This window comes from Phocoena sinus, chromosome 8 (genome assembly GCF_008692025.1).
Source record: "Phocoena sinus isolate mPhoSin1 chromosome 8, mPhoSin1.pri, whole genome shotgun sequence".
In the NCBI taxonomy this organism is placed as follows: Eukaryota; Metazoa; Chordata; class Mammalia; order Artiodactyla; family Phocoenidae; genus Phocoena; species Phocoena sinus.
In genome coordinates, this window is record NC_045770.1 from 99,303,817 (window position 1) to 99,322,143 (window position 18,327).

Here is an 18,327-nt window from a genome sequence, read left to right on the forward strand (position 1 = left end):
GATCATTTCAAGGATTAAAAGAATACATTTAAAGAGGCATCAGGGAGGAAAAATAAATCAGTTTGATAGTATCATCCTTCACCAAGGGTATGAAGAGATAGCTGCCCTATTACATTGCTGACAGGAGGGTCCATTGGTAGCCGCTCTAGAGAGAACTTGACAGTGTCTATTAAAATTTAAAAAAATACATGTCCTATAAGCAGCAATTCAACTTCTCAGTTTCTACCATAAAAGTGCATATTAGCAGGAAGTGTATGTACAAACATGCATGTTGCAACACTGTTTATAATAAACTAGCAAAAACTGGACACTACCTAAATGTCCATGAGGGAGGAATAGGTACATACATTTTGACACATCAATTCTACGAAACAATGAAAAAGACTAAGGTAGATTTATGTGTATGATATGGAAAAAGGTCCAGGAAATAATGATTGAATTTTTAAAAATCAAGGTATAGAATGGTCATTCAATATGATTATATTTATGTGAATACATAGAGAGCTACATAAAGCAGTACGATATATTTTTGATTGGTACATATGTGAAAGTTAGTAAGCAGAAAAAGTATAAATTTACATGTCTGCCAACATAAACCGTAGCTACCTCTTGGGGAGACCAGGAAGGGATTAAAATTGAGGGTTCTGGTTTAAACATTCCTTTACCTATGGTGTTTTAATTTTGTTTTAACAGGGAATTTGTATGTTATAGAGTTGAAATGAAGTTTTTAAAAGCTTCTGAGAACAATGTCTGGCATATAATAAGCTTCTGATAAGTGTTAATTCATTCCTTTGGCCTAAGATGAATCTCTAAATCATCTACCAAGTGAATTTGGATTTGTTTATCCATTTATTTAACAAATATTTATTAACACAGAGTTTGTCCCAGTCATAGCTTATGCTTCAGGGAAACAGTAGAGAGTAGTTTACAACTTGAGTAGAAGGAAGAAAAATAAACAAGAAAAAAATAGTAGTGTTGTAGGAGCTGATGGATGAAATAGACGATGCTATGGGAATACACTGCAGTAACTCCTTACTATGTCTGGAGGAGTCAAGGACCAAGGAAGGCTTTACAGACAAACTTCAAAGTCATACCCCTCCTATACATAAACTCCCAGTAATCCAAGTGGTCAGAGGAGAATGGATCAAATACCAGCAAGAACTGAAAGAAGGACTGAAGCAGAAGAGTTACAGCCAAAGTTGATGCAGCTTAGGGAAGGCTGTCACGATTCACCATGATTTACATACACAACCACTAAAGAAGCAAGACTTCATAAATGTTTGTCCTTTGCTCAAGAACCATCTTGTAGAATAGGATCAAAGGTGAATTAAAATCCACATTCAATTCTTCTGCAAACTCACTGACTTGGTTGTCCTATCTCAAATCATGTCATAGAGATCTGGGATAGGACATAGAAGGGACCCCTTCTGAGATAATGCATGAAAATGAAAGCAGGGGTGCCAGAATCACGGAACAGGCTGCATTCAAATTCCGGAGCAACAGTAGAAAAGATACAAACTCTAGTATATGGAGTGAAAGTCAATTGGGGATGAGGTGAGAACAGAGAGTAAGTCAAATATGCACAGAGCAAGAGTGGAAGCTGGTCTAGGGAACAGATATGGAATCAGAGCTGCCAGAGGAAGACTCTTCTCTGACTCTGTTCCTTAAATCTGGTCCCACCCAGTCACTAGGCAGTTTCAGCCAAGAAAACTAACGGTATGGCACTCTGCTCTCCTTTAGGGATCCTCCTTTACCCTTATCTCTGCTCTTTGCTCACTGTGATTTCACATCTTTGGATCTGCTGGTTTAGGTCCCTGTTTCTGACCCCAGGGGACACCATGACCCCACAGATGTGACCCTGGTCTCTTTTCACACACAGTTTACAGATACCCTATTGCTTTGCTGACTCCGAGTAACCACTGCTGAACCCAATTCAACGAGGGCTCTCAGGTCAGAGAGTCAGCCTTCCTGGTCAGTATCAACCTTTGGATAGGTAAGTATCCAAGGCAAAGGGAACAAAAAATTTGTCCCAAATAGTGAATGGACTGGTATGAGTGGTGTTTTGTAAACAGGTCTCTAATCAATGCTCATGGTCCTAGGCCATGCCCCAGCTGGCTCTAAGGCATCCTGGACACAGCACCTGAGGCCATAAAGCTAAGGAATATCATAGCAAAGCATATTTATTTTCTATTGCAAGTGATCAAAATTGAAACCCTAACAGTCTACGACAAGAAGAGTAAAAGGAAGGAACAAACCTTTGTAGAGCCTAATTACACAGTAGGTATGTAGGTTGGGGATCTTATTTGAAAGAGTTTCTTTAAATTATTATTCAGATTCCTATTATTACTAATAATAAGTGGGCCACTTATTATTATGATTACATATAGCAAAACTTAAGGGATTTTTGTTTGTTTTTTCTTTTAAACTCAAGGAACTATAAGACACAGAGAGGACATCTACTTCTTTCTCTCCTTGAGCTTTTTCAATGTATCTTTGATCTCCTTGATGGGGAGATGGGGCTCATCATGGGAATCACAGCTCCATAGAGCATGGACACCACCTTATCTTGGTCTAATGAGTAGCCAGCACTAGAATGGAGGTATGAGAAGAGACCAGAGCCATAGAAGAGAATCACTGTGGTCAGATGAAAGGAACAGGTGTTGAAAGCTTTTGTTGGCCCTTGGGTTGAATGGATCTTCATGACAGCAGCAATGATGTAGCAGTAGGAAACCAGGACCACAAGAGCTGAAGTCCCACCAACTGTACACACAACAAGAAAGTTCATTACCTGGCTGAGGAAGGTACTAGAACAAGGCAAGACCAGCAGCGGTGGCAGGTCACAGAAAAAGTGGTTAATGATTCGTGGCCCACAGAAATGGAGCCAGAATATAGAGCTGGTTTGGACCAATCCGGTGAGGAATCCTCCGGCGTGCACCGTAATGGCCATCCCCATTAGATGGTGGGTGTCATGAAGGCTGTGTAGAGCAGAGGGTTGGAGATGGCAGCGTACCAGTCATATGCCATGGCTTCCAGGAGACAGCCCTCTGTGCTTACCATGCCAATGAAGAAGAAAAATTGAGTATCACAGCAGATGGTCTTCTGCTCCTTGAAGAAGTCACAGAGCATCTTAAGGGCTATAGAGGAGGTGTATGAAATATCGGTGAAGGACAGTTACAAAGGAAGAAATACATGGAGGGGTGGAGGTGTGACTCCATGGCAATCAAGACAATAAGGCCCAGGTTCCAAGCCAGAGTCATGAAGTAGATCCCCAGAAACAGTACAAAGAGGGTTACCTGCCGCTCTGGATGCTCTGAAAATCCCCAAAGGATGAAACTGGTCATCATGCTGATATTCCTTCCCAGGGCCATCTCTCTTCTCTCCGCTGCCTTCAAAGCCCCAAAATGAGATTCCTGGGGCAAAGAAAATCCAGGTGAAGAAACCATTTTGTTCTGTCATGGAAACATAGACGCCCCAGAGCCAGAAGAGACAGTGGAAGGCAAATGTCCTACCTCCGTCCAATGCAGAAATCCCCTCTACAGCATTTATTGGGTCTTTCAAAGAGATTGTTGTCACCCTGATCTGATTCATTTGTTTATGCAGAAGTGACAGGTCCCAGAAGAGACTGGCATTTTTGCATTATCTGGATCATCACCTTCACTGTCAATGTCATGACTTTATCAAAGGAGGTTGTTAATAGCACTTGGACTAAGTACCCCCACTTTTTTTTTTCCAGTTGATCCAAGCATTGTGATTGGATTAATGAGCCACTCAGATTTATACTAGATTTTTTTCTTTTTTGAGAAGAAATGCCTAGAGAGGTAATTTTGTGTTTCTTATCATCATAGTCTGTTCTGACCAGGTTTTATGGGGTCAAGGTGTTCTTTTTCCTTAAAGCAGAGGAATGAAACACTTAGAGATCTGAAAAACTGGCATCCCCTTTAGAGATTAAAGAAAGGGATAAGGAAATAGAAGTTCAACACTGTGAAAAGCTTATGCTCATTTTGCACAAATATTATCAACTCACCTTGCCCCATGTGTTTGATAGAGAAATGCGAGTGATGTACGAAATAATAAAACATTCCTATTAAGTTGAAAATATTCAACATACTGTACAGGATAGTCAGGAAACAGACAAATCACAGCACAGCATGACAGTGCTCTAAGAGTAGTATTTGCACGGTGCCCTGGGTCCTGGACATAGCTTCTGAGAGGAGATGTGTTTGAGGAAGAGTCCAGCAATGAGGAAGCGGTCACCAGAATGAAAATTGTGTGTGTGAGCGGGACAGGTGGTTGGCTCAAGAGCTTTATATTAAAAATGGGGAAAGTATTTGTAAAAGCACAGGAGACCATAGTGTTTGAGGCACCTTAAAAACATTAGCATGGCAGGAGCACAGGCTAAATAGAATTAAGAGAAGATAGGGGCTTCCCTGGTGGCGCAGTGGTTGAGAGTCCGCCTGCCGATGCAGGGCACACGGGTTCGTGCCCCGGTCCGGGAAGATCCCACATGCCGCGAAGCGGCTGGGCCCGTGAGCCATGGCCGCTGAGCCTGCGCGTCCGGAGCCTGTGCTCCGCAACGGGAGAGGCCACAACAGTGAGAGGCCCGCGTACCGCAAAAAAAAAAAAAAAAAAAAAAGAGAAGATAATATAAGGCTGCTTTTGAGAGACAGCAGGGGCTAAACAAATTGTGAAAGATCTTCAAAAGCAAAGATGGTGAGGACATTTGTTGAAATGTTTCATATACGTAATTGCATTTACTCCGTATATAATTGCACATACTATATTATATATAATTGCATGTATGTGTTTACATATTCATGTTTAATTTCAACCTTCTCTCCGCTTCTGGGCTTCTGTCCCCTTGGCCCCGCCCTCTTCTTTTGATAGGACTTATCACCTCTTACTATTGCACATAGTTCATTGGTTTGTTGATTATTGTCTCTCACCCTCATCAGGAATGTAAGCTCAATGAAGACAAAGATTTTTAGGCATTTTTGTCTCTTTCGTTCACTGAAGTATCACAAGCACCTAGACCAGTGCTTAGCACATAGTAGATGCTCAATACCTATTTGTTGAATAAATAACACGCTAAGGAGTTTGACCTTTCCCCTATGGCCAAAGGGAAAACATGAACATTTTATTTTTGTTTGTTTTTTAAATTTTACTTTTTTTTGTAAGCAGGGAACTAGCTGTCAAGTACGTGGTTTTTGGGTCTCTCACTGTTGTGGCCTCTCCCGTTGTGGAGCACAGGCTCCGGACGCGCAGGCTCAGTGGCCATGGCTCACGGGCCCAGCCGCTCCGCGGCATGTGGGATCTTCCCGGACCGGGGCACGAACCCCTGTCCCCTGCATCGGCAGGCGGACTCTCAACCACTGCGCCACCAGGGAAGCCCTCAAGTACGTGTTTAACAATATAACTGAGGGCAGTGCAGAAGCAGTGTAAAAGATGGATCAGAGTGAAAGAAGGCTGAGAAGGAAGATTGGAAATTTGCAAGAATAGAAAGTTGCTTCAAAGGCCGGGAAGAAAGCTGATGATGATTTGAATTAAAATAGGTAGATTTAGAAACGAATTCTTCCCTGAGATGTAACAGCACCATTCATTCTGCAGTGCAGTCGAGAAGATAAACCATATATGGCCAGACAACTCGTCCCTCCCCCTTCATTTTTCACATTTACAGTTGTTTTCAAAGGTATATTTTAGTAAGATTCATCATGATTCTTGCTACTTCAGCCTCAAGGTTCTATGATACCTAGTCTATTACATTTTTAGAGTGTGATAAAAGCGAATTGCCAATTCTTTTATATGATTACTACATCGATAACCTGGTCATTTTGACCTGAATTATCTGAGTATGAGACATACATTAAATTTCCTTATGATAATAACTATATATAAATTAGTTTGCATGGTCTGAGAACCACCATCACTTATTTTTAGTGTTTTTAAGTTTCTACAAAATTTTCACATCGGTCATGGTATTGGTGGTCCTCCAAAGCATGGCCTTGACGTCAGACATAGCTAGTCTCCAATCCTTGCGTCACTACTCACTAGCTATGTGGCCTTGCTCACACTGACACAGGATTCTCAAATCTCTTTTGAGTTCCCTCTACTGTAAAGGGGAGGCAATACTAGGACTACCTCCTAGGTTGTGAATAGTAAATGAAATAAATCACATCATGTTTTGGAGGGAAAAATAAATATTTTTGTTATTTAACAAAGGATCCACACTATCGGGGTTTGAACCCAGATGTACTTCATCCCTAATCCAGGGTCTGCTCTCCACTGCACCGGCTGACTAACCCCAGGTGCACGTGCTTCTACATAATAATTGCTACATCAACCATATGCCCTTTACGATGTAGGAAGTTATGGCCAATATTTATAGCAACGTGTTGGCTTATTTGATAACACTTAGCACACTCTGTATTTACTCTTTGCTTGCTGACTTGTTCTGTCTGTATCCTTAACTGTGAAGTCTGGGAGGGCATTATAACCTTAATTCCTTGCACTGTGCCTGGAACATAGTGGACATTAAATAGCATTTGCTGAATGAGTTCAATTTACAATTCCAAAAGACATGTATTACAGACAAGAATCTCATTGAAGCTATGGCAGCTCAAGGAGATATTAAATGACTAAACCAAGATTTAAACCCCTGATTCTTTGGCTCTAGAGACTGTTTCTCCTGAGTGCTTTGAAAGAACCTGGCCATGGGTCTGGGCAATCCATAGGACCATAGTATAGATGGAACAGCAATAGATATTATACTTACCCCATCCCAACTGACTGGACAAGACTGGTCATGTGGAACTTGAATTCTGAAAATCATTGTAAAGAGTTTTCTTCTCCTCAACCTGAGCAAGTCCATTCATACTTTAACAAAATTAAGCCACTACCAAAATAGAGAGCAATGAGGTTCTAATGTGGTAATTCCCAAATTAATGATATAATTGAGGTATAGAGCCTATTTGCACTTCAGATGACTTTGTAGGGTATGATGAAGAAAACTTAGAGAGAATAACATGCAGGAAAAGAAATGTGTTTTCTGCTTTCATCAATTCTTTCTCCTTATCTGTTACAGTACATAGCAGATTATAGGTGTCCAATGAATATATGTCATCTGGCTGAAAAAAGGGCTATAAGATAGTTACTATATAGACATTATAAACTTTCCCTAATTCCAAGACTATTGGATCTGCCCTATTTTAAATACTCCCTGAATGTCCAGAAAATTCTGGTGATATGCCTAAAATAATAAAATATCAGAGATAGAAACCAGTTAGCCCAGCCTTTGTCCATTATAAAAAAATAAAAGTGAAGCCAAAGAGAGAGAGTTATTGTCTGTACCGCTGGTTGGTACCAGAAGTGAAATTAGGACCTAAATCTCATTCTCCAAGGTTAGCTCTTTCTGCTTTACCTTATTCTAAAACCTGGAGTTTCAACGGTCGCTAGAGAGAATCCAAGGAAATTATATGATTTTTCTTTTAATTGCAGACACACACATGAACATATTCATGAGTCTAGAATAGTGTAAAAAGCCCTGGACTGAAACCTTAAAAAAAAAAAAGAAAAAGAAAAGTGCTTCAAGTCCTGTTTCTCCTACCTTTCTGCTGTGTTACCTTGGGAAAAAATATTTGCCTTTCTGAATTTTAATCTTCTTATCTCCTGTCTATACTAGAAAAAAATCAGCTTAGATCATTGTTTTCTAGTCCACTTCCCTTCCTTCCTTCTTTCTTTCCTTCCTTTTTTCCATTTGTAAATAGCAGAAACTTTTTAAAAATGAGAGCTTCTGCAGAATTCCAGAATATAAAATAGGTCAAGTCCAGATCCTCTGGTCAAAGTCAGAGCAGTAGGGAAGAGGACTCCAGCATATTGCCTGCTCCACCTTCCTCATTTTCAAGGGTCTTTCTAACTCTCTCATTCTGTGATTCTAGAATTCACCATGAACCATATCTAAAGAAGGGTAAAAGGCAAACTCACCCACAACTCTGTAAACTCTGGGTTTCGGTCAGATGGCTAAGACCAGAAGCTTGTGACAAAAATGAAACCCATCTCTACTTGCACCTGGAACACTGGTGTTGGCCAAAAAGATAAACAAAATTTATATGTAGGGCTTCCCTGGTGGCACAGTGGTTGAGAGTCCGCCTGCCGATGCAGGGGACACAGGTTCGTGCCCCGGTCCGGGAAGATCCCACATGCCGTGGAGCGGCTGGGCCCGTGAGCCATGGCCACTGGGCCTGCGCGTCCGGAGCCTGTGCTCCGCAACGGGAGAGGCCACAGCAGTGAGAGGCCCGCGTACCGCAAAAAAAAAAAAAAAAAAAAAAAAATTTATATGTAGCTACTTTAAATTGGCCACCAAGGGAAGGACTTGATGGGGCTTTAAAGCAAGGCCCATTCTCTCTGACGTACCATTGGATCTATCTAGCTGTGGGGTATGACATATCCCAGAGAGAACCTACTGACAGCTTGGCTGCCCATCAGGGCTCGGAGGGAAAAAGGATGCCAGCTTTGGTTGGGTGGAGTTGATTTCCATTGGCCCTGCTTCCATTATATTTCTAGTCCCTGGTCTGGTTCCAGTAATATATCCCTAGAGCAGGGAAAGCCAAGAGTGGATTTCAGCTTCAAAATAGGTAACTATATCATCAACGGCAGTTACCTTTGTAAAGCACCAATTATTTTACAGAACTTCTTCAATGTAAAAATATCTTCTGAATGACTCCAAGGGTTGGAGCTAGGACTGAATGGGTAAAATTGAGAGAGAGAAAGAGACAGAGACAGAGAAATTATAAGGAAACAATAGGACAGTCCAAAGGTAGAATGGATGTTCTGGAAAGGAGTAAATTCCCCATCACTGGAAGTACGTGAGGAGAAGATAGTACAGTTGACAGTGATGATCTCACTTATATGTGGAATCTAAAAACGAACAAAGAAAGTCATAGAAACAGAGAACAGATTGGTGGTTGCCAGAGGCAATGGGTGAAGGTGACCAAAACAAATTTCCAGTTATAAGAGAAATAAGTTCTGGAGATGTAATGTACAGCATGGTGACTATAGTTAACAATAGTGCATCATATATTTAAAAGTTGCTAAGAGAGTTGATCTTAAAAGTTCTCCTCACAAGGAAGAACATTGTAACTACGTGAGGTGATGTATCATAACTACATAAACCTATGTGGTAATCATTACACAGCATATACCTGTACCAAATTGTTATGTTGTACACCTTAAACTGATACAGTGTTATGTCATTTGTATCTCAATAAAACTGGAAGAAAGTAAAATAAATAGGCTATCTGAGAGAGAGACAGAGAGACTGAACTAGTTGACCTAATGGGTTCTTCAAAATTCTAAGATTCTATGATTTTGTACAATGAGGAGAAAGAGGAAAGAAGACTGACAGGTACTACTACTTTTGGCTGTATAGATTGGGCCTCTTGTATCCTTTGTTTCATAATAGCCTCACAGTAGCTCCCAATGGAAAGCATTCTTAAATGCATTTTCAGATGAGAAAAAGGAATTTTGGGGAAGTGCTTACCAAAGGTCATGCAGAGAGGTTGTGATAAAGCTGGCATTTGTACTAAGGTCTTCCAGAATCCAAAGTCCATGTTCAGTCCTCTATACCCCACGTCGCCCACCCCCACAAGGACATGAAAAACGGATGGCAATGGGGGAAAAAATCACTCGATAGGCCTCATTTTTCAAAAAAAAAAAAGTGAGTCGGGAGTTTAAAAGAAAAATAACTTTTGGTGTTTGACTAAGGCCAGATTTCCTTCATGTCCATGTTTTGTTTATGATTTATCAAATATCCAACTTGAAAAGACTTGAAATCTATTTGTGTATCTGGTGAAAGGACATGGAAGGAACAGAAGGAAGTGGGTATTGTGCAAACCCACAGGACTCTGCGGCTCCTTTCGAGGATTTGTGAAAGATGACAGCCACACCCTGTTTATGTTGGCAGCTCTTCAAGCTGCAGCCAGATGAGAAAAATCTTCTGCCTCTTCCGTTCTCCACTCCCAGACCCCATCCACTTCTCTCCTATCAGGGTCATAATCTCTTACTGTGAAGCTAAAATAATTATACCCCTTCCCCAAATTCCCAACTCTTGGCCTTAGGCCTACATTCTTGGGATCCCTCTAAGGCTTGACATTGGGGAAAGGGTCATCATGGTCAATGCAGTCGTTTGTATGTAATTCATCTTTTCTAGATTAAAAAAATATGTGAATAAAACCAAAAAAACCCTCTAGTTTCTTACTCCTCGTTGCAGAGGCAAGGGTGTAAGGATGGAATTACTGGAAGACTGTGGTGTTTTTAAAAGCCCCTGCCTATCTCCTTCCCTTCTTCCCAAGGCAAAATTTCAGAAAGGACTCTCTTTCTTTTGACATTTGCAGAATAAGAATATCTTCAATAGAATAAAGTCCGCCTTCCGTGGCATCTCCATCCCAGTCCCTCTTTGTCAGGCAGTTTTCACCTGGTTGGTCATAATCTGCCAAAGTCTTCCAACTGCTTTCTTTTCGCCTTCAGACTCTTTCCAATTCAATCCTTCCTCCTAGACCTGCAGGAAGACCTCCCGAAACAGGTCCAACCGTGTCTCTCCTCGCTCAAGAATATTCATTCGTATTGTTCATTAATAGCCTGACGACACCCAAGTTTCTTACCCTGACCCTCAAAGCCCTTACCACCCAGTGACGCTTGGTGAACCTGGCATGGAAATCAAAGATAGAAAAATATGAATAAAAAGCCACTGGATGTGGCAAGAAGGAAGTGGTGATCTGTCCAGCACAGTTTCAATAGGAGTCCATCAATCTCAGATGGGCTATCTGGAGTGGGGATCAGAGAGGGTTTGAGTAAAGCCAGGTGCAGAAAAAAATGAGATCCCAGTTTAGCAGTAAAAGAAGAGAAGGAAATGGGAAAGCTGGTATCATGGCTGGCAAGGTCAGGGAAAAGAATTTTCACGATTAGGGACATTGGAACAGATCTGGATACTGAAGGAAAGGCCTTGGAGATGGATACTCTGCTGTAGTAATTCTCAGGCATGGCTGCTGACAGATCACAGCCGGTCATTGGCAGAAGCCAGAACTTAAGCTTGTGCCTCCAATCATGAGAGGTGAAGGAAGGTTGGATGAGAACAGTGGAGGCAAATTGTAATCAGTGAATCAGGGAACACAGAATCAGGAAGGGAGGGGCTTAAAAAGGGAGGAGGCGGCACAGAGGACAAAATTATAGGACGTTATGCTTTTGCTTAAAGCTGGTCTCGTCTGCCTTTGCCAGTCGTTGTTTTAGCTCATTGAAAATTACATAGAAGTTTATTTACTTTTCTGGGTCCAGGGTAAATGGAGAAGGTATTCTCTGAAATCCATTCTCAGTCTTAGAATAGATCTATAAACCAGCACTGCAAAACCTAGAAAATAGTTGCCCCACCACACATGTCAGGCAGATGTCGCCCTTCACACACAGTATCTGTTGTCTATTCTTTAAGAGACTCTGATCCTTCAGTGCTGTTTGGAGTGATGGGAAGGGTTGAGGCTCTTCTGGGGAGCCACATTGCTGTGGTATCCCCTGCTGAGAGAGCCCACCCCCAGACGTTCCTAAAGAAGACTTTCTGGGACACAGAACATGGACAAGCATGGAGCCAGTAGGAATCATGCATCCAATTAACTGTGCATTGCAACGCTGAGCTGTCCCTTAAAATAGACCTTAAAATGACCCAGAGCTGATGTTGCTTGGGAAATGTACAACCACTCTGAATTTGCTTTATCTTAAAAGTAGCACGTATCAGTGGGCTGAATTTCAAGGAGAAAAGGCGGCTGTGATTGGATACAGGCAGTCAGGTTGATAAATGTTCACTGAAGAGCGCTATCCAGCTGGATCCCAGATGGTGGGAAAGGCCTTGTCTATGAGGCCATAAAAAGCCAGATGAGTAAGGAACATTTTAGTCTACATGGATGTTGACGTCTTGGAGAGGCAAGAGAGGAAGAGAGGAGAGAGCAGCTGTCGGGTATCAAGTATCTGTTTATTTTACTGAATGATTAATGAGCTGAAAATCTGAAAATGGTCTTGAAATTCTATCAGATGTGGCAGATAGAAAGATAGAGGGAAAACCCAACAGATTCCCTCTGTGCACTGCCTCTATTATATCTCTGATTGAGGTCTCAACACGTCACTCTAACCCAATGTGTTTGGGCAGTCAGCTTAAAAGCAGCCACACATGGCTAGGAATGGCAAGAAAGAACCTATTACTCACCCATTTGTTGCCTCTCCTCAAGACTAAATTTTGAACTCAGTAATGCTGGAAATATTTCTGGATTGACTTTACCTCACTCTGATTCTTTCATTCTTCTGTTTGCTCCTTAAGTCAACATTTATTTAGCTCTCTAGGATTAAGGGCAACCGGAAAGAGAAATCAGATGGTTTCTCAAGGTTGACGCCTTGAAATTACCTAGCTGTACACTGTCTTGACCTCTAGATCTCCACCAGCTTCAACCTCTATGCTACCCCAGTAACACAATGTGGTAGCCCCATCCCAGACCTCACCATAATGGGAGACTGCTAAATTTTAAAATCTCAAACCCTAAAATTTCCCTTTATCAAAACTTCTTCTTTTTCTACTATGCAACTGTCAGTGAACCTATTCTTGGTGACTCTGTTCCTCAAACCCTCCCAGGTTCATGAGTCTACTGGCTCTAAGCTATTCCTACTACCACCCCTCATGATTTTCTTCTTTTTCCCTGTACTATTCCCAGACTTAGGTTGCTGGTGAGATCAGCTATTTAAATGAGGTCTACGACCCCACAAAGAAATTCAGTGCTGCGTAAAATCCTTCCTGAACCTTCTGTTGTCTCCCTATCATATTCCCCACAGCCAGCCCAAGATAACCTTTCGTGACACCCTCAACTGGATATGAATTCTCCCTGTTCTAAACTCTCATAGCCTGTAGTCGTTACTCTCTCATGGCATCTATCACTTTCTGACTCAGGCAATAGTTATGTGTCTACTTGTATTATTTCTCTTTGAGGTCTTTTACTTGTATTATTTCTCTTTGAGGTCTTTTAGGGCTTCAACTTCTTATTCCTCTTTGTATCGCAGTGCTCGGCATCAAGCAGAAGCTCGGTGACTGTTTCCTGAATGGAACAGGACAATTTTTCTATACAGGAACTTTTAAAACTTCATCAGGATATCAACTGCAAAGTTCAGAGGGGGGTAGCTTTACAGAGAAGCAAACTAAAATGTAAATGAGGATATTAATTTCCCATTGTTGCATAACGAATTAACACAAATCTAGCAGCTTAAAACAATAGGCGTGGGCTTCCCTGGTGGCACAGTGGTTAAGAATCCGCCTGCCAATGCAGGGGACACGGGTTCGAGCCCCGCTCCGGGAAGATCCCACATGCCGCAGAGCAACTAAGCCCGTGCACCACAACTACTGAGCCCGCGCTCTAGAGCCCACGAGCCACAGCTACTGAAGCCAGCGCACCTAGAGTCCGTGCTTCGCAACAAGAGAAGCCACCACAATGAGAGGCCCGCGCACCGCAACAAAGAGTAGGCCCCGCTCCGTGCAACTAGAGAAAGCCCGCGCACAGCAACGACGACGCAACGCAGCCAAAAATAAATAAAGAAAGAATGCCAACCTTAAAAACAAACACACACAACGGGAGAGGCCACAGCAGTGAGAGGCCTGCGTACCGCAAAAAAAAAAAAACAATAGGCATATATTATCTCACAATTCTGTAGGTCAGAATTCTAAGCACAGTGCGGCTGGGTTCTCTGCCTACTGTCTTCCTCCTGAACAGGGCAAGAGAAGATAATGGGGTTCTTTAGCTCTACTCACCTCTTCAAGGAGAGTGTCACATCTTGCATCTTATGAAGTTGGGAGGGAGAATATTTTCACATCCCTTTTGCAGATGAAACCAGGTTGAAGTTACTTGGAAAGCGCTTGTTGTTTAGTTCAAGGAGTTTTCTTACAGTGAGAATTTTCTTATCTTAATCCACAGTTATAAGGGACTAAAAGGCTTGGGGTGAAGAGAAGTACCGAAGATAAGTATTCATGTGTCCTAGGCACATAGCAGTGGTGAATGCACTTGGCCTTTCTCAGACAGCCATGCCAAGATATTTGAAGGGATAATTCCAGCTAAAGTGGCAACTCCTGGGAGAAAAGAGTATCCTGTTTGGACCACTGTGGGAGACGTGTTAATATTCTGTCCCCTTGGATGATGTAGTTGCACGTGCATGCCTTGTCCCTCGTCTGCTGCTCGTTTGCTAGGCCGCCTTTCCAAATGTGAGCTGAGGTTCTGCTTCCTCATCTATAAGATGAGGGTCTCAAAGCCAAGCTGTCATGAAGACCAAATGTTTGTGGATACAAACTGCAAACAGTTACACTAAAGTCGGTGTCAACACTCACTAGTCAAATCCGTCCACTGCTCTCCTCGTCTTGTGTTAAGTCCTCAGTTACAGTAGAGTCTTCTGATGGATCTCCCTCTACTGGTTAATGAAAATCTAACAGGATATCTCATTTTGGTGTCTCATAACCCATATATCATATGTATATAAGACTCTGTTCCATTTTACTTGCCTCTTCAAATTCATTGGTTAATTTGGTCATCTTTATGGCTATGTAATACATTCTTGACAATCTATATGTAACTATACAAGTCAAGCCATATTTTAAATGCATAAAGAGAAATGGCTATTTCGAGGAAACCTATGGTGAATCTCTTCGTTTCTACTTCTGACCAAAAAGGCTCCCTGCACCCTCCTGCTCTTTCATTTGTCTCAGTTCTGTTGTAAGCAGTTTTTCGCAGGAAAGAGCTCTCTGTGGGAGACCCTGTTGTCTTGTCACTAACCTTAAAGCTGGCACCCCCATGCTCTACTCATCTCCGGCCCTCACACATATTTCACATATTTTGGCCACACAATACCTCGCCTAATCTGTTGGTTCTTTCTGTAGATCAAAGAAGTAGAAATGAAGAATAAGTAATTAACAGATGACCAGATCTCTTCCCTAACTTCCCTTTTTACAGGCTGCGTGAAAAAGATAGCATCTAAAGAAAAATCACAAAAAGTCAGCAAGCCTGCACACAAGCCTACACACAGCGGGGTATGCGGATGACTTTGACCCCATATCTCAATGATTAACTGAGATTGCTTCCCTTTTTCTCTTTAAAAACTTTCATGGCCAAGCAGAATCTTTGGAGATGGTTTTTGGGGGACACGGAGTCCACCATCTCCCCAGATTGCAGGTATTCTGATTAAAAGCAACTTTCCCTTCTACCAACATTTGTCTCTCTCACACGTATGGATTTTTGAGCAGTGAGCAGCCGGACCTGAGTTAGGTAACACTGTCCCAAGAACACTGAGCTGTTCGGTATATGTCTTGTTGGTGAACGATATATCTGGACCATGCCACAGCACCACAGGTGGGGGAATTGCTAGATCCTGGAAGTATTGCTCAATCATGTTTCTACCAGGGCCTGAGGTCTGAGACTGTGCAGGGTTCTATGAGGATCAAACAGGGAGTGGGGCTTGAACGTTAAACTGGGTTTCTTAGCTTAAGAGTGTCCTCTTCTGTTGGTACAGAGAAGAGCAATTCTTTTGTACAGTCACTTTACTCAGGAACAGAGATGGGTGAGTGTTTTGCTTGATTTTAAAATTTTTCTTAGGACCTTCAATTTTCCTGCTCACTTCCTTTTTCTCTTTCATTACCAAATATTTAAGGAATACCCACCACAGAAATTGTGCCTTCCCAAGAACTTTGCCTTTTGTCCTGTGCACTTTCCAGCCTCTTTCTTTCAAAAACAAAACAAAACAAAACATACAGCTTTACTGAGGTATACTTCACGTATTATAAAATTCAGCCTTTTAAAGTGTCCAATTCAGTGACTTGCAGTCTATTCACAGAGTTTTTCAACGATTACCACAATCTAATTTTAGGATGTTTTCATTAAATATTTTTACCCATATTCACTAGCAGCCACTCCCCTTTCCTCCCCACCCCCTTATCCCTCTGCAATCACTAATCTTTCTGTCTGTATATATCTGCCTATTCTGAAGATTTCATTAAAATGGAATCATACAACATGTGGTCCTTTGTGACTGGTTCTTTCACTTGGCATGACGTTTTCAAGGTTCAGCCATATTGCAGCACGTGTCAGCACCTCACTCCTTTTTACGGCCCAATAATATTCCACTGCATAGATATACCAACGCTCTTCCTTTTGCTTTTTTTTTTGAGATGTAATTGACATATAACATTATATTAGTTTCAGCGGTACCACATAATGATTCAATATTTGTATACATTGTGAGGTGCTCACCACAATGTCTAGTTAACGTCCATCGTCACATAGCTACAGATTATTTTTCTTGTGATGAGAACTTTTAAGATTTATTCTCTTAACAATGCTTTCAATATACAGCATGGTACATAGAGTCTACAGGCTGTACATTATGTCCCCCTGACTTATTTATTTTATAACTGGAAGTTTGTACTTTTTGATTCTCTTTACCCACTTGCCTCCTCCCTACTCCGTACCTCAGGCAACCACCAATCTGTTCTCTGTCTGTGAGATTGTTTGTTTGTTTATCTTCCACATACACGTGAGATCATATGTATTCGTCTTTCTCTGTCCAGCTTAATGGCTCAGCATATGCCCCTATGTTCCATCCACATTGTGGCAAATGGCAACCTTCTTCCTTTGGGTTCTACAGTTTTTAGCACTCTGACTCACCAGGTCTCTGACCTATTTTTAGTATTTCTCCCTTTGAGGAGGGGGTATCTCTTTTGAGGGGAGATTTCATCTGTGTTTCCACGTAGGTAGGCCTCACTGCTTTATCCTCTTTACCAATAATGCCAATATCTTAAGAGTTTTCAGGTCTGTTTCTAGGGATTATTTTGCCCCTGCCATTCTCAGTTATGGACGTTTGACTCTAGATAGAGGTTTGTGATTATTTTATTTTTTACGATGAACTGCTCTTTTTTGTTCTTGAACATAATCTGTGGGAATTCTTGTTAATTTATACTGAGGTTATAGCCTTCCAGTTCCCCTGGGGCATGTCCTAAGTCTCGTCTTCTGAGCCTCCACCACCCATGCAGTCCACATAGTAGAAGTCAGGGGCTCTAGCCTTTAGCAAGATTCTCCAACTGATAGCCATTTTCAGCACTTGTTTACTCTCCTGCGTTCCTGGTTTCACTACTTTTGAGGGTTTAGCTTTTACTCCTTTTCATTAAGTTAACTGGAAGTTCATTTAAAAGATGATTTTATTTCAAATTTAACATTTCAGGTGTTTCCATTACGAGAGTCATTCAGGTATAGTATATAATTCACCACACCTCCAGATGCAGAAATCCTCCATTGTCCTGGTCTTTAAAGATAGTTTCAATTCCCCTTCTTAACTTTGACCATATCAGTCATTATCTAATGTTTATTTGTATTAAGACAATTGCCATTCCTGATGTCTTTATAGGTTTGACATGACAGGTCTTTCTAGCTTTCATCCATCAGATCTTGTTTCCTTCTGTACTTTAAGATTTGTACAGCTCGATTTTCTTCAGATAGTTATATGGGGGAATTATTTCAGCTTGGGTTTAAGATTTTCTCTTAAGGATTTGCATTTGCTTTTGATTGGTACTTGAGGGTACTACCAACCTGGGGCTGTTTTAAAATTAATTCTCACCTAAGATTCCTTTATCTGCAGAGGTTGTGTGATTCAGACCACAAACCTCCATGAGGGTGCATAGTGACAAATTTTCAGTTTACTTTTCCCCATATCCAGCACTAAGCCTGAGAGAGTTGAGATTTCTTGTTTGTGAGATAGGACTTTTTTTTTTTTTTTTCTGTACGCGGGCCTCTCACTGTTGTGGCCTCTCCCGTTGTGGAGCACAGGCTCCGGACGTGCAGGCTCAGCGGCCATGGCTCACGGGCCCAGCCGCTCCGCGGCATGTGGGATCTTCCCAGACCAAGGCAGGAACCCGTGTCCCCTGCATCGGCGGGCGGACTCTCAACCACTGCACCACCAGGGAAGCCCGAGATAAGACTTTTTTTCCTTAACTTCCTTTCATATCAAAGTCTAGTCCACTGGACTCTCATACGTATGTCTGGGTCTCCTATCAAACTCTCCCCGAGAGTTTGGGCTTGGTCTCCCTCTCCCCGAGCCTCATGTGCTTGTCACAATACAGGCCAAATATTACCAGAGTTCAGCAGATCCCCCCAATGTGAAAGTCATCTTCAGAGCTGCCTTTACTCTCAGGATTCCTGATTTTTCTTTACATTTGGAGGTTGGAGATTTCCTTTTCTTTTCTTGTTTGCTCAGAAGTGTATTTTTAAATATTTTCTAAAA

General features: G+C 41.8%; 1 pseudogene; it reads right to left on the bottom strand.

Moving 5' to 3' along the window:
- Positions 1–2,456: 2,456 nt before the first annotated feature.
- LOC116758397 lies at positions 2,457–3,443 on the bottom strand (annotated as a pseudogene).
- Positions 3,444–18,327: the final 14,884 nt, after the last annotated feature.